This window comes from Gorilla gorilla, chromosome 21 (genome assembly GCF_029281585.2).
Source record: "Gorilla gorilla gorilla isolate KB3781 chromosome 21, NHGRI_mGorGor1-v2.1_pri, whole genome shotgun sequence".
Lineage (NCBI taxonomy): Eukaryota > Metazoa > Chordata > Mammalia > Primates > Hominidae > Gorilla > Gorilla gorilla.
In genome coordinates, this window is record NC_073245.2 from 24,343,240 (window position 1) to 24,360,944 (window position 17,705).

Here is a 17,705-nt window from a genome sequence, read left to right on the forward strand (position 1 = left end):
TTAACAAAGAACAAAGGATTTTGACTGACCAAAGAGTAGGAAAGGACTAGCAAAATATAAATGTTAAAGGTTTGCTGCCAAAAATCCTAGTTTGACAGTGGTTTTAGGTAACTAAACTTTTTTTGAAAGTAGGATTTACATATTTTTAAAACATTTGCCTGAATTATACTTTGTCTAGGATTTTAAGTGCATTAGTTAATGGCTTTACCTATATTTTATATATGAATTAAGTACAATTATCACTCTTATTATTATCGTCATTGTTATTATTATTTGTTCCTTACAAGCAAATCTTTCTAGCTTATATCTGAGAAAAGTTAGAGACAATTATATTATATCCTATGTGTTTTCAGTATAAAGTGTTTTAACAGAAAGTATAAATAGCCTTCTAATAAAGGGAGAAGTGTTTTTCTGATAGAAAGTACAATACATTATTTAGGTAATTATAAGGAACTTTTAAATCATATTTATGTCTTGTTTTCTTGGTTATTTTTATTTGAAGGTATTTTTTTTTTAGATGGAGTCTTACTCTATCGCCTAGGCTGGAGTAGCTGGGACTACAGGAATGCACCACCATGCCCGGCTAATTTTTGTATTTTTAGTAGAGATGGGTTTTGCCATATTGGCCAGGCTGGTCTCGAACTCCTGACGTCAGGTGATCTGCCAGCGTTGGCCTCCCAAAGTGCTGGGATTATAGGTGAGAGTCACCACACCTGGCCTGAAGATGATTTTTCTATAAGGACAACAAGTTGTTCATTATTTAGAGTTGTGATAGTAGGAAGGAAATAACTTTAGAAAGGAAGACAGCAGGCTGGGCAAGGTGGCTCACACCTGTTATCCCAGCACTTTGATCACAAGGTCAAGAGATCGAGACCATCCTGGCTAATATGGTGAAAATAAAAATATAAAAAATACTACTAAAAATACAAAAAAATTAGCTGGGCGTGGTGGTGGGCACCTGTAGTCCCAGCTACTTGGGAGGCTGAGGCAGGAGAATGGCGTGAACCTGGGAGGCAGAGCTTGCAGTGAGCTGAGATTGCACCACTGCACTCCAGCCTGGGCGACAGAGTGAGATTCTGCCTCAAAAAAAAAAAAAAAGTAAGAGCAATTCCCTTGTGAAAATCAGGCTTGCATTTTCTTGAAGTTTGAAGTTTAAAGTAATCTAACTTTATCACAAAGACAATAATGATCCCAAATATATTTGGGAAAAAAGATAAATTTTTAATCCATATGAATAGCAAAAACATAAACACTACAAGATGTATGAATGTAGTGTTTCTATTTTGTTTGCTGTACGTTCTGTAGACTTCCTGTGTGGCTCACATTCTATCAATTGTTTTTTTAAACTTTCTTTTCCCTTGGCTTCTTTGCTCCTACATTATCTGATTCTCCTTAAGGAAGAGTCCCTGAACAAAGAACAGATATTACCATCTCCATTCTAATATAGCTGATTTCTAGTAATTGTATAGCAGATGCTCGTTCAAGCACCTATTTATGTGTATTCTAACAAAAACATGGTATTCAGGCTCAGAGAGGTTACAGTTTTTTAAAACACTTTATCCAACTTACTAGCATTCTCTTTGTTTTGTTTAGATTGATTTTACTATCATCTCAGAATTTGCTAATTAGGAGGAATGGGTGGTGATGTCTAAGTAATCTGTTGCTTTGAGAGTGTTTAGTAGAAACTCAGATGGAACAAAAGGAGTAAGAAGGAGAAGGTAGAACAGGTACTCTAAGAGGACCCCTAGTTTAATGCCTTGTTTGCCACGTGTCTTCACTTGGCCAGTTTTTCAACAAATGCTTATTGAATAGCAAGGTGTGCCTCATAAGTCTGATCTCTTTTACTATATTCTCTGTTTTTCAAAGACTTTATAACTAACTTTCCCAAGTTGGTCTGTCCACTTATACATAGATTATAGGTTGGACAAAACCATCTCGTGACATAGATATATAGGTTCTTGAGCAATCTCAAAGAAATGACAAAGAAACTTTTTCGTGGTCTGTGGGTGAGAAGGTCAGCAACAATTTAAACAATGTGCTCTAGATCACAAAACGTATTTGAAATGAGACTGAAAGCAGCTAGAAGAAAAGTTTTTGAAGAGATAGTAAGGAGAGAATCAGAGGTGCTAAGACAGCAACAGCATGTTAATTTGAGGTGAAAAGTGTCCTAATTAGTAGGTAGATTTTGGACTCTTTATCAGTTACTATGGTGGTAAGTGCAAGCAAGGAAGACAGAGGAAATTCTCTAGGAACATTCCTAATGCACATATGAGAGGTTACCCATCCTTGTAGTGCGTTTTGGGGATGGATAGAATAAATTGCTGAATTATAGAGGCCAATTATGAAAAAGAAAGTACGTAGATTTGGGCTAAATAATAATATCGATGTAATGAGACCAGTATTCTAATAATGATAATAGCATGAAAAGAGTAGTGGACAGCTAAATATAGACGAAAATATAGTAAAATCTGATTGTACAGGATGGTAAGGGTACACAAATATGGAGATGTGTTACTAGTCTGGAATGTGACCTAATCCTGCTGATTTCCATCTTACGCTCTTCCAGGGGAGAGAGATGAGGCTTTCCAAAAGCTGCTAGTTTTAAGTTTACAGGAGAATCCATGGGATTCCCAAGTTATTATCTGTTCTGCATTCAGAAATGCAATTCCTTGGCTAAGAAAGGGTCTCCTCTACCATTTGCTTTAGAAGAATGAAAACTGACCCTTGCTAAGAGAGCCAGAACTAAGCCTTGGCTATTAAAACGAAGATATGGGACATGGGGCCAACATGTCCCAGCCAGATCACCCACACATCCATTAGGAATATGGGGCAGCTTTCAGGGGTTTCTGGTGTGTATCCAGGTTAACGTCTAGCCTAACATTGCCATGTCAGTGGAGGCAACAGAGTCATCCAAGGTATGAAACCAGAACAAATGTATAGGTATAAGCCAGGCACGGTGGCTTACACCTGTAATCGCAGCATTTTGGGAGGCTGAGGCAGGTGGATCATCTGAGGTCAGGAGTTTGAGACCAGCCTGGCCAGCATGTTGAAACCCTGTCCCTGTCTCTACTAAAAATACAAAAACATTAGCCGGTGTGGTGGTACGCACCTGTAGTCCCAGCTACTTGGGAGGCTGAGGCAGGAGAATTGCTTGAGCCCAGGAGGTGGAGGTTGCAGTGAACTGAGATTGTGCCATTGCACTCCAACCTAGGCGTCAGAGCAAGACTCCGTCTCAAAAAAAAAAAAAAAAGAAAGAAAGAAAGAAAAGAAAAAATGTATCGGTATTAGAACATGGAATAAAAATTCTGTGACATTAAGGGTTCATGGTAATTTGTATCAGAATGTACATGAAAGAAAATATTAAGAAGGAAGGTATACCAGTTCAGGATGTGTTATCTACTAAATAATGTGCCAGAATCCTAATAGGCATTTCTATTTACATTTGGCTCTTCTGAACCTTATTACTTCCTTCAACTTGTCTTTTATGAACAACATCTTTTATTAGTAGACAAAAAAAAAAAAAAGAATTTCTTATCAGTTTAGGAAAACCACCAATTGTCCTGTTATCTCAAGGAATGATTTTTGGTGGAATGTACCCTAATTCTATTTTTTCTCCTCAGTATCTTTAATATGTGATGCTTACAGATTCATTAAAAAATAAATGAATATTTATGACCTGGAATTTTATGCTATCAGGAACCATATATGCATTTTTTTAACTGTAAGAAATAAACTGACCACTACTGTCTATTTCCATCAGACTTGTTTCAATTAACAGCACTTTGGGAGGCTGAGGCAGCCAGATCACTTGAGCCTAGGAGTTCAAGACTAGCTTGGGCAACATGATGAAGTCCCATCTCTACAAAAAATACAAGAATTAGCTGGGCATGGTGGTACATGCCTATGGTTCCAGCTACTTGGGAGGCTGAGGTGGGAGGATTGCTTGAGCTTAGGAGGTGGAGGTTACAGTGGGCCATGATCACACCACTGTATTCCTGCCTGGGCGACAGAATGAGGCCCTGTCTCTAAATAAATAAACAAACAAATAAATAAATGGAAAATAAAAATAATCTGAATTCCCACTATCCAGTATTAACATTGGGTGGTTTAAAGCCTTTCAAATATTTACAACTTGTACCTATATACAAACTTTTTTTTTTTTTTTTTACAAATTAGGAAAATAGTGTACTTGTTTTATAACTTATTTGTTTTTTATTTTTAATTTTTGTGGGTACATACTAGGTATATATATTTATGAGGTACATGAGATACTTTAATACAAGAATGCCATGTGTGATAATCACATCATGGAAAACGGGGTACCCATCCCTTCAAGCATTTGTCCTTTGTGTTATACTTCAGTTAATACTCTTTTAGTTATTTTAAGATGGCTATAGTCACCCTGTTATGCTATCAAATATGAGGTATTATTCATTCTTCTTTTATATATATAATAGTACCTATTAACCATATATATTATATATATGGTTAATTAATTATATATTATATATTAACATTATATATATATATATATAGTACCTGTTAACCATCCCCACCCACCTTCCCACTGCCTCCTGAGTACTTTTCCCAGACCCTGGTAACCATTCTTTTATTCTCTGTCTACATGAATTCCATCGTTTTGATTTTGAAATTCCACAAATAAGTGAGAACATGTGATGTTCGTCTTTCTGTGCCTGGCTTATTTCATGTAATATAATGACCTCCAGTTCCATCCATGTTATTGCAAATGACAGAATCTTATTCTTTTTTTCTTTTTTTTTTTTTTTGCCCAGGCTGGAGTGCAATGCGATTCTCCTGCCTCAGCCTCCCAAGTAGCTGGAACTACAGGCATGCACCACCACGCCTGGCTAATTTTTTGTATTTTAGTAGAGACGGGGTTTCACCATGTTGGTCAGGCTGGTCTCAAACTCCTGACCTCAGGTGATCCACCCACCTCAGCCTCCCAAAGTGCTGGGATTACAGGCGTGAGCCACTGTGCCTGGCCATCTTATTCTTTTTTATTTTGTTTGGCTGAATAGTACTCCATTGTGTATAAGTACCATATTTTCTTTATCCATTTATCTGCTGATGAACTCTTAGGTTGCTTCCAAATCTTGGTTGTTGTGAGCAGTTCTGGAACAAACATGAGCATGCAAATATTTCTTCAATATTCTGATTTCCTTTCTTTTGGGTATATACCCAGCAGTGGGATTGCTGGGTCATATGGGAGCTCTATTTTTAGTTTTTTGAGGAACCTCAAAACTGTTCTCCGTAGTGGTTGTACTAATTTATGTTCCCACCAACAGTGTATGATGGTTCCCTTTTTCTCCACACCCTCGCCAGCATTTATTATTGCCTGTCTTTTGGATAAAAGACAGGCAATAACAAATGGGGTGAGTTGATATTTTAACTGGGGTGACATGATATCTCTTTGTAGTTTTGCTTTGCATTTCCCTGATGATTAGTGGTGTCAATCACTTTTTCCTATGCCTGTTTGCTATTTGTGTGTCTTCTTTTGAGAAATGTCTATTCAACTATTTTGTCCATTTTTTGATTGGATTAATATTTTTTTTCCTATAGATTTCTTGAGCTCCTTGTATATTCTGGTTATTAATCCCTTGTCAGATGGGTAGTTTACAGATATTTTCTCCTTTTCTGTGGGTTGTCTCTTCACTTTGTTGATTGTTTCCTTTGCTGTGCAGAAACTTTTTAACTTGATGTGATCCCATTTGCCCATTTTTGCTTGGGTTGCCTGTGCTTGTGGGGTATTACTCAAGAAATCTTTGCCCAGACCTATGTCCCGAAGAGTTTCCCTTATGAGTTTCCTCATAGCTTGAGGTCTCAGATTTCAATCTTCAATCCATTTTGATTTGATTTTTGTGTAAGGTGAGAGATAGGGATCAAGTTTAATTCTTTTGCATATGGATATTCAGTTTTCCCAGGACAAATTATTGAAGAGACTGTCTTTTCCCCAAGGTGTGTTCTTGGCACCTTTGTCAAAAATGAGTTCACTGTAGGTGTGTGGATTTCTTTCTGGGTTCTCTATTCTGTTCCATTGAGCTATGTGTCTGTTTTTATTCCAGTACCATGCTGTTTTGGTTGTTATAGCCCTGTAGTACAATCTGACGTCAGGTAATGTGGTTCCTTCAACTACTTTTCTTTTTGCTCAGGGTGGCTTTGGCTATTCTGGTTTTTTTGTTGTTGTTGTTCCACATAATTTTTTTCAAATTTCTGTGAAGATTGTCATTGGTGTTTTGATAGAGATTGCATTGAATCTGTAGATTGCTCTGGGTGGTATGGATATTTTAATAATATTATTTCACTCCATGAACATGGAATATCTTTCCATTTTTGTGTGTCGTCTTCAATTTCTTGCATCAGTGTTTTATATTTTTAATTTTACAGATCTTTCACTTATTTGGTTAATTCCTAGGTATTTAATTTTATTTGTGGCTATTGTAAATGGGATTTCTTTTTTAATGTTCTTTTCAGGTTGTTCATTGTTGGCATATAGAAATGCTACTGATTTTTGCATGTTGATTTTGTGTCCTGCAACTTTACTGAATTTATCAGTTCTAATAGTTTTTGGTGGAGTGTTTATGTTTTTCCAAACATAAGATCATATCATCTGCAAATAAGGAAACTTTGTCTTCTTCCTTTCCAATTTGGATGCCCTTTATTTCTTTTTCTTGTCTTACTGCTCTAGCTAGGACTTTCAGTTCTATGTTGAATAACAGTGGTGAGAGTGGGCATCCTTGTCATGTTACAGATCTAAAAGGAAAGGCTTTCCTCACTCAGTATGATGCTAGCTGTGGGTCTGTCATATATGGCTGTTATGTTGAGGTTCATTTGTTCTATATCCAGTTATTTGAGGGTTTTTATCATGAAAGGATGTATAACTTTATCGAATGCTTTTTCAGCAGCAATTGAAATGATCAGATACTTTTTGTCTTTTGTTCTGTAGATATGATATATCACACTAATTGATTTGCATATGTTGAACCATCCTTACATCCAGGGATAAACCCCACTTTGTCATAATGAATGATCTTTTCAATAAGTTGTTTAATGCAATTTGCTAGTATTTTGGTGATGTTTTGCATCAATATTCTTCAGAGATATTGGCCTGTAGTTTTTGTTTTGTTTTTGGTGTGTCTAACTTATTTGTTTTATGACTTTGCACAGTGATCTGCATAACTAGCCTCTCTAGCTGGGCGTTTGTGTGCTTTCCATTTTTTCAAGATTGTGAGCAAGTTTTGATAAAAATACTCGTCTCGCTTCGGCAGCACTTAGACTAAAATTGGAACAATATAGAGAAGATTAGAATGGCCCCTGCACAAGGATGACACGCAAATTTGTGAAGCGTTCCATATTTAAAAAAGAAAAAAATGCTCCTAACTAAATCTTTATGCTTATTATGTGTATTTATTAGGATAACTTCTTTGAGGTAAAACTTACAGTTTATAGGGATGACACTCTTTTAATGAATTTGCTGTAATTACAAGATTGCCCTCCAGAAAGGATATATGCACCCTTCTAACCTCTGCCTCTTCAGTAACATTGAGTAGTGTTCATCTTTAACTTAATAAGAGATACATTGTATGTTAACATTGATTTAATTTGTATTTATAGAAGGAGCACATTTTCTTGTTTTGGGAAAGGGCGTTTTCTTTTTCTTCTTTTTCTCGTTCCTTAATTTCCCCTTTTTGGCTAAACTTTTTCTATGTGATCCATTTTTTTTTTTAGTAGATAAACATGGAAGTACAGAGAGTAATACAACAACAATGCACCATCCAGAATTAACAAAGGTTAACATTTGAATATTTTTGCTTTAGCTTCTTCATTAAAAATGGGATATAATATGATAATAAAGTTGAAATATTATTAGTTTCCACTCTCATCCACTCACCTCTTTCCTTATCCATAGGCATCTACTATCATCAGTTTGATGGTATTTTCCAGTTTATGTTTTTCATATTTGTTTAATTAAAATTAGCGTTAGCTGTGACTCTTCAAAAATTCAAATTATGAGTGGCTTAAACAATATGGATGTTGATTTGTCACTTGTGTAAAAGTCCAAATAGGGGTTCTAGGGTGTGTATGGTCCTCCACATAGTCAGCGACCCATGTTTCTTCCAACTTGTTGCTTTATAGTGGGTTGCCTTGGTCTCATAATAGTAGCAGCCTTATTCCAAGAAGAACAGAAAAGGGATTATAAATATACTAGAATTAATAATTACTCATCTGTTATAATTAATAGCAATAATTACTTATTTTAATGATAATGTATTCATTAACTGCAAAACTGTATTTAGTTGTCTCCTGTGCAAATAAGACTGCAAGGAACATTCTTTTCCATATCTCCTACTCCACATGTATGAGTTTCTCTTGGCGAATATACCTAGAAGTGGAATTTCAGGGTTTTAAGGGATGACTATTTTTTACCTATACTAGATATTGCAAAATTTTTAAGCTTTCTCTGTTAGAGTATTTTTAACCGCAGGTAACAGACAATGGAATTTAAAGTGGCTTAAATAAAGAAACCTATCAATCACCTCATATAATAGAAGTCCAGAGGTAGAACTGCTCTAGATTTGGGTAATTCATTGACTCAATAGCTTTCCTCACGGTCATGAGGAATCAGGCGCAGACAAAACAATGGCCAGAGGCGTTTATTCCTCTATGTCTCTTTTGAAGGGCAAAGAAACTTTCTTTAGAAATTTGTGTTAGCTACATTCTTCCATGTTTCATTGGTTAAAATTAAATCACACGCCAATGCCTAAATTGATTACTTGTAAGGGTCTACAAGACCATGATGATTGGCTGGGGGGCAAGGCTAGTTTTGCTTAAAAAATATCATCGGGAGGAAGGAGATAACTGAACAAAATATACCTTTAGGAAGGAAGAGGGGGAAGGTGGGTGTCAAGTCGGCAATCTGCAGTGTCTGCTCTGTCTCTAAAGTGGTTACTGCATTCCCATCATTAGTATTTGAGTTATTAATTGTCAGGATTTTTGTTTGTTTTACCAATCTAATGATCAACACTTTGTTGTTGTATTCCTTAGAATTTTTCTGTTTCTATTGGGTTGTACACCTTTTTAGATATTTATAGACCCTTAGGATTTTCTTTTCTTTGAAGTACCTTAGCTATGTTCTTTGCCTGATATTCTCCTAAGTTATTTGTATTTTTCTTATTGATTTGTAGCAGTTCTTTACATATTCGGGATAATAATTATTTGTATGTATACTTGTGTTGGAAGTTTCTTCCATCAGTGAATGGCTTGTGTTTTTACATTTGTTTGCATTAAAAATGTTTTTATAACTTAAATATTTGTTTCTTGTGTCTTATTCCAAGAACCATTTTTTATACCAAAGTCATACAGGTTTTTTTCTATTTCTTATTGAATTTTAGGTGGATATCAGCCTTTGCTTGCTATATCCTCGCAGTTTTTAAAGTGATGGATGGACTCTTTCAAAGTGTCTGCAAGACTAAAATTATTTTTATAATGATATTAAGATGTCATTTGCCCTTTCCCCCATATATGTAGAATTGGGTCTTTTTCAACTTTTATTTTAGATTCACGGGTACCTGTGCAGGTTTGTTACATGGATATATTGAATGATGCTGAGGTTCGGGGTACAAATGATCTTATCACATAGGTACTGAGCACGGTACCCAACAGTTAGTTTTTCAACCCTTGTTCCCCTCTCTCCCTTCCTTCTCTAGTAGTTCCCAGTTTGTATGTATTCCCAGGTATTTTATTTTGTTCAGGGCTATTGGCTTTATGCCTATGAGTATCCAGTGTTTAGCTCCCACTTCTAGGTGAGAACATGCAGTATATGGTTTTCTGTTCCTGCATTAATTCACTTAGGATAATGACCTCTGGCTGCATCTGTGTTGCTGCAAAGATATGATTTCGTTCTTTCTTATGGCTGTGTAGTATTCCATGGTGTATATGTACCACATTCTCTTTAACCAATCCACTAGTGACGGGCACCTAGGTTGATTCCATGTCTTTCTATTGTGAACAGTGTTGCAGAATAGAAACTGGTAGAATGATTTGTTTTCTTATAGATATATACCCAGCAATGGGATTGCAGGGTAGTTCTAAGTTCTTTGAGAAACCTCCAAACTGCTTTCCACAGTGGCTGAACTAATTTACATTCCCAACAGTGCATATACAGGTCATTAACAAAATTAACATAAAAGATACCACTTGTAACCTATCAAATTATAAAATAATGTCTTAAATGATAACTAATATAAGACACAGTGAGTTGTGACTCTGACTAGGAGTGTAAAGTGATAACTTTCTGGAAATATGTTGCAAAGACCCCATTAATCCATATGTTTTTAACTCAGTAATTTCTGTTCTGGAAGCTAGCCTGAGGAAATTGTAAGAAAGATGTTCAGTGTAGAATTATTTAAAAGATAAAAGAAGTGGAAGCAACCACATATCCATCAATAAAATACGGAATCAAGTTTTATCTATGGAGAGAATTATTTTGTAACCATTTATGTGTTCAGAGGTTTTTTTGTGATGACATGGAAATATATTATGCAATTGTGAGAAAATCAGCATATAAAACTCTACATGTCTTATGATTTTAATGATATTAAGAGCAAATTTGAAATGGAAAAAAGGAAAGAAACTATCAAAATGTTTACAGTGGTTATCTCTGAGTATTGTTATGCATATTTTAAAAATTAGCTTTCCAACTTTTCATGATAAATATATATTGTTTTCACTAATACAAGTGTTATTAAAAAGGTCTGGTAAAGATTGGCTATTTTTCATTTCAGCCTTGAGATTATTGGGAGTGGAGAGGGCCCTTTTATGAAATGAAGTCTCTTATTTCTTTGGGGAGGGAGTAGAACATTTGGTAGTGTGTCTTTCCCGATAGAAAGAGAGGAATGTGACCCAGCAGGGCCTGGGGCAGCAGATACTAACTCAGCTGGATTTCAAGAACAACCATTGGATCCTGATTTAGTGGAGTGCACTCCAGACTGCTTAGTGTCATGGTTAGGGGTGCTAGTTTTGTAGCCAGAGTTTCTAGTTTATAGTCTAGTTCTGCCACTTGTGAGCTGAATTAAGTTTTGGGTAAATTACTTAATCTCTGTGTGTGTGTTTCGGTGTTTCCATATATGAATTGGGAATAATAACACTCTCTGTGCCATGGAGTTATTACGAGAATAAACTAAATTATTGTGTTTAAAATTGTCAGCAGAGTGTTCCCACATAATAACCTCTTACTATTTTTTTAGTAAGTTTTAATAGGTCTTACTATTAGTGGTTTAATCAGCTATCTATTACCTCGTAACAAACCTCCCCAAAATTGGTGCCTTAAAATAACATGAAATAACTTATTTAGTCCATAAATCTCAATAGTTATAGCTCATCTCTGCTCCACAGGGCATCAACTGAGATGGCTCACCTGGGGGCTGGAGGATCTACTTTCTTTTTTTTTTCAAGATGGAGTCTTGCTCTGTCACCCAGGATGGAGGGCAGTGGTGCAATTTTGGCTCACTGCAACCTCCGCCTCCTGGGTTCAAGCAGTTCTCCTGCCTCAACCTCCCAAGTAGCTGGGATTACAAGCATGAGCCACCATGCCTGGCTAGTTTTTATATTTTTAGTAGAGATGAGGTTTCACCATGTTGGACAGGCTGGTCTCAAACTCCTGACTTCAGGCGATCCGCCCGCCTTGGCCTCCCAAAGTGCTGGGATTACAGGCGTGAGCCACTGTGCCTGGCCTGGAGGATCTACTTTCAAGAGACCTCACACACGGCTGGCATATTGGCACTGGCTTCTGCTAGGAGCTCAGCCAGAGCTGTGTGATGGGGGTCTCTATTTTCTCCAAGTGGGCTTCTTCATGGACTGTCCAGGCTTCCCTATGGCAGCATGTCTGGATTTGGAAAGTGAGCATCTTGAACAAAACAGGCAGAAGTGCATCACATTTTTATAACCTGTCCTCAGTAGTGACTTCTTTATCCTACTACTTCATGGAGTACTACTTCCATCATAGTCATGAATCCATCCAGATTTAAGAGGCAGGAACATAGACACTTCCCTGTCTATGTGAGGAGTGTTGGGCACATTGTAAGAAGAGTATGAGTGGTGGAAAATATTGTTTCAGCCATGTTTGAGAAATACAGCTGGCCATGGCAGTCTACTGACCTTTTAGATAACATAATATGCTTGGCTTTCTTATCCACTAACAGCAGCAATCTCAATTCTGTGTATTAGAACCATCTTAGGACTTTTTACTAAATGCAGATTATGAGTGACTTTTCATTTCTTTTGAATATTTTCTGTATTTTTCAATGTTGAAAACTTATTACTATAATGAAAAGTTTTAAATGAAAAGATAAACTTTTTTTGCAATGTATCTAGATATTCTACAATCTATGAATGTAAGATTTCTATGTAGACTTTTAAAAATCTATTACACTCCTTCTTTCTTGGTTTGGTCATATTTCTAGTAGCACTGACCTCTAGAATGAAAGAAAAGAAAGAAAAAAAAGATTCTACTCACAAATATTTCCATGTTAAATGTAGTGGTTCCTCAGGGCAAACCTTAGACGCCAAATACAGCCTATAAAACTATAAAGTGTGATTTCCACTGGCTTCTCCTTAGAACTCAGGGTTGCAAGCAACTGATGAGCAGCTGCTGGCTTTTACTGCTAGTGAACTTGAACAGAGAGCAGTTTCTATTCATCTGTCAAGAAGGACAGGCACACAATAAATTTTTGACTACATTTGATATTGATACAATTCATGCAAATAAACTTGCAAATAAGGCAGTGCTCTCAAGATTTCAGGAAATGGCCAAGGAGGCTGTTTTGCCCCTCCTCCCCAAAAAACTTTGGAGCTGCCACTGATCTCACACAAAGTCATCTCTTTGAATTAAACATGTCTTATTCTGAAAGATGCCAAGGCCTGGTCCATTGAAACATTCAACTTGTCTTTGCAGGTGTAATTTATTTATTCTCTTTCTTCCCATCAAATGGGAAAATTGTTCATTTTAAAAATCAAAGACTATTTAAGGTTTCAGGCAAAAAGAGAATGAAATATGGAAGTCAAGGGTCAGTTTCAAAAAGGAATAGTACTTTATAACAATTTAGTTTACTTCTAAGTGGCAACTGTTGTTACATATATATAGGATAAAGTATGCAGGAGTAAATAGTGGATTGAATGTCACTGTGGTGACCCAAAGGAGTCAATGCAACTTCTCAAGTAGATTAACTTATTCTTGGGGATAGTTTATAAAATGGTAGATTTGGGGCTCAATGTAATTTTTATTCATTGAACATATATATATATTCCAGTTTCTATCCTAAACACTTATATTAACTCATGAAATTCTCTTAACACCCCTAGGAGGTAGTTAGTACCATTGTCCCACTTTTTTATTTTTTATTTTTATTTTTTGAGATGGAGTTTCACTCTATTGCCAGGCTGGAGTGCAGTGGCGCAATCTCGGCTCACGGCAACCTCTGCCTCCCTGGTTCAAGTGATTCTCCTGCCTCAGCCTCCCTAGTAGCTGGGACTACAGATGCCCACCACCACGCCTGGCTAATTTTTTGTATTTTTGGTAGAGACAGGGTTTTACCATGTTGGCCAGGATGGTCTCGATTTCTTGACCTCGTGATCCACCCGCCTCGACCTCCCAAAGTGCTGGGATTACAGGCGTGAGCCACTGTGCTTGTCCACCATTGTCCTGCTTTTACAGAACAAAGTGGTTAAGAAACTTGTGCAAGGTCACACAGAGTTGCACTCAGGTTTCAAACCCTGGCTGACCTCTTTTCACCTATTGTGCTTTATTGCTTCACAGATAAGTTTTTGAAAAAATTGCAGTGAGGCCAGGCATGGTGGCTCATGCCTGTAATCTCAGCACTTCAAGAAGCTGAGGCGGGAGGATTGCTTGAGCCCAGGAGTTCAAGACCAGCTTGGGCAACATAATGGGACCTCATCTCTACAAAAAATTTAAAAAATTAGCCAGGCATAGTGGTGCATGCCTGTAGTCCCAGCTACTTGGCAGGTTGAGGTGACAGGATCACTTGAACCCAAGAGGTAGAGGTTGCAGTGAGCCAAGATCGCACCACTGCAATACAGCCTGGGCGACAGAGCAAGACTCTGTCTCAAAAACAAACAAACAAACAAGCAAAAAACACCTAGATTGAGAGATCTTGAATAATTATCTGTAGGGGATTTTTTCAGAGTTCACATGCAAAAATTAAGGGTGGTTATTACCAAAAAGACAAAAGATAACAATTGTTGATGAGGATGTGGAGCAAAGAGAACTCATGCACATTTTTGGTGGGAATGTAAATTAGTACAGCCATTATGGAAAACAGTATGGAGATTCCTCAAAATATTAAAAATAGAACTACCATATGATCCATCAATCCCAATACTAGGTATATATCCAAAAGAAATGAAATCAGTATGTCAAAAGGATATGTGCACTCCCATAGTCATTGTTCATAATAGCCAAGATATGGAATCAACCTAAGTATTCATCAATGGATAAATGGATAACAAAGGCTGGGCATAGTGGCTCACAGCTGCAATCCCAATACTTAGGGAGGTCAAGGGGCAGGATTGCTTGAGTTCAGGAGTTTGAGAACAGCCTGGGCAACATGGTAAAACCCGTCTCTACAAACATTAGCCTGACATGGTGGCACACACCTATAGTCTCAGCTACTCAGGGTGCTGAGGTGGGAGGATCACTTGAGCCTAGGAGGTTGACGCTGCAGTGAACTGAGATTGCACCACTGCACTCCAGCCTGGGTGACAGAGTGAGACCCTGTCTGAAACAAAAAAGGGTAAAGAAAATGTGGAATATATACACAATAGAATACTATTCAGCTTTGAAAAAAAAATGAACATACTGTCATTTGCAACAGCATGGATTAACGTGGAGAACGTTATCTTAAATGAAACAAGCCAGACACAAAAAGACAAATACCACATTATCTTACTTATATGTGAAATCTTAAAAAGTTGAATTCATAAAGGCAGAAAGTAGAATTGTGGTTACCGGTGGCTTGCTGGGCACAGGGTGGTGGGGGGGGTGGGGCTGGGGGCTAGGTTGGTTCAAGGGGTCCAAAATTTCAGTTAGGCGTGAGGAATAAGTTCAAGAGATCTATTGTACTGTGTGGTGACTATAGCTAAATAAAAATCTATCGTATACTTGAAAATCGCTAGGAGAATAGATTTTAAATATTCTACCCACAATCAGCGTGTGAGGTAATACATGTGTTAATTAGCTCAATTTAGCCATTCCACAATGTATACATATTTTAAAGAATAATGTTGTACATGATAAATATATACGATTTTTATTTAAAAAACAAGTAATGTTTTTTTAAAGGCAAGAAATGTCTCTGAAAGGGAAGGTAGGCAGCAAATTGATACATTTCAGGTTCATTGTTCAACTTTCTTTGCATCTGGAAGTTGAGTCCAGTGGGTTTGGAATGTGGGAGATGTCTGACCCGCACTGCTGTTTGTAAAAAGAACTTGAGTGAGTCACTTCATCTCTCCTGAGGATATTAACAGCTGCCCTGACAGCCTTGCTAGGTTGTTGGAGAGAGCAAATGAATTATCATGGTTATCAAATCCTGTTGCAAGCTATAAAGTCCTCATTACTGTTAGTTATTGCTGTAATCAGGCATCTTTTCTTTTAGAAAAGCATTTCAGGAATGCCTGCTTTTAGAAGATCACATTCTGCAGTTTGTTCCTCTATTTTTCACTACATTTTATTTAATGATACAGGTGTGTCAAATGTTTAGCATGGTGCCTGCCATATGATCACACTGAATAGATTTTATTAATTATTACTTAATTTCTAGCAGAAGTCTTGGATTTGCAGAAGCAATTAAGGGAAGATATCTCACAGAAGGACAGAAGCTGCCGAGTCAGGATCTGAAAAGCAGGGCTTCCTAGCTTTTCCTTGATGTCAAAGGCCATAATGGTACCGAAGAGAGTTTGGAAGTCGAATTGCTGTTTTCATTCTAATTTTAGTTTTCGGTGATAATCCCTTTCATTTATACTATCTACTTATGTACTTACGTGGCAAGGCGATTGAAAGTGGCTCTTTGAGGACTGTGTTAAATGTTCTGGGGGCACATCTAGGTTTGATGAGATGGAATGTCATGATCACTGCCTCCAGGAGGTAGTATTTGCCATCCCTAGCCTATTCTAGAAAGTTTATAAAATATTTTTGCTTCCATTTTTAAATCATACCCTCACTGCCACCCTCTATATTTGCCAGGGGTTAGTTTTCCACTGTGACATGAGGAAACTGAGATTGTGACTCCTCTTTACCTCTGCATTTTTCTCACTAGACCATGCTGTGATGGTTTTGCCCGTTCCTTCTCAGGTTTCAGCTTCTGTCTTGAAATCTAGAATGGAGCTGGATACATAATAGATGACCCATACATTTTTGCAGAATTAAACTTTAATGAATTAAAATTTCACTCCTAACCAAATGATACATGTTTAAAGATAAAAGCTCAAACTTCAAAATGGAGCTGCTGGTACTTCCCTCATTCTTCCTAAATACCAGAGATTTCAGTCTCTGTAATGCATGTCACTCCAATAGGTGGAAAGGGTGAACAGGGTCATTTAATGACCCGATACTGTTCTCAGATCATTTTTGTTAGAATGGCCATTGGACTAGGGAGGTGTCTAAAAACCATAAGGGCTGTGAACAGGATGCCAAAAACAAGCCAATAGCTGATGTGGCACCCAATGGGAATAGGGAGAAAAAGACTCACTAGCTAGGCATTCTTGCTTCTTCCCAATGTACTTTTCTGACATTTGGGCTTTTCCTGTTTTGCCCATAGCTCACCTTAACCTTTTAATTTTTTTTGTGTGTGCCCAGCACAAGTTTACTTTCTAGATCCCATTTATTGACGTCTCTGGTTTATCTGCACATTTCACAATCTTTTCTAGCTGTTTAATAAAGGTCATGTTTATAGCTTTAGTATTGATGGTTTGCCCAGTAGGCCAAGTGTCAGCTTCTGTAATGTCCAATAGAATCCCTTCCCATAAGACAAAGTCCTAAGATGTTACTCAGGAGTATCTGAGTTTTTATAGATCCAAATAATGACTTTTGGTCTTCAAAATATATCATATGTTAGTAATAATAACTTACTACATTCCGATCATTGTTCCCAGCACTTTCTTAATCTTGATACCAACCAAGTGAGACAGGTACTTTTATTGTCCTACTTTTATAGATGAGAAAACAGAGGCACAGAAGTCAAGAAGCTGGTCCAAGGTCTCCTAGTGATTGCAGGAGTCAGTATGCTATGCTACTTCCCATGTGTGCTATGTGTAACACTTATGGGTCAGGCCCTGTGGTAGCTAGCGGGATTTTGCAGTGAGCAAGACAGTTTTTACCCTCTTGAGTTCAAGAGTTCCCTCAGAGAACCCTCCACCCTCATTCCTACCATTCATGCCTTAATGGAGACGGCTTTTAAATGAAGCATTTGTGTAAAAATTTCACGGCCCCAAGTTAACTTTGTATAGTATGGTTTAATTGCTCCATCTAGGTGCATTTCAGACCCCTACGAAAACCAAACTTGCATCCCCAGGAATCTTTGATCTCTTGGGCTAGAGGAAAAAATAACAACAAAAAGTTCCTTTGGGAGGAAGAGAATTAACAATAGACTGAAGCTTCTTAAAGCAATGAATTGACA

At 37.3% G+C, this 17,705-nt stretch overlaps 1 protein-coding gene and 1 non-coding gene across 6 annotated transcripts in view; both read left to right on the plus strand.

The window, feature by feature from the left end:
• MACROD2 (mono-ADP ribosylhydrolase 2) overlaps positions 1 to 17,705 on the plus strand; it is a 2,087,937-nt gene that overhangs the window by 382,601 nt on the left and 1,687,631 nt on the right. The gene's annotated exons all lie outside the window — the stretch shown is intronic.
• On the plus strand, positions 7,272 to 7,377 carry LOC115931813 (U6 spliceosomal RNA). The gene has a single exon (XR_004068259.2). It is a non-coding gene; the product is annotated as a U6 spliceosomal RNA (small nuclear RNA).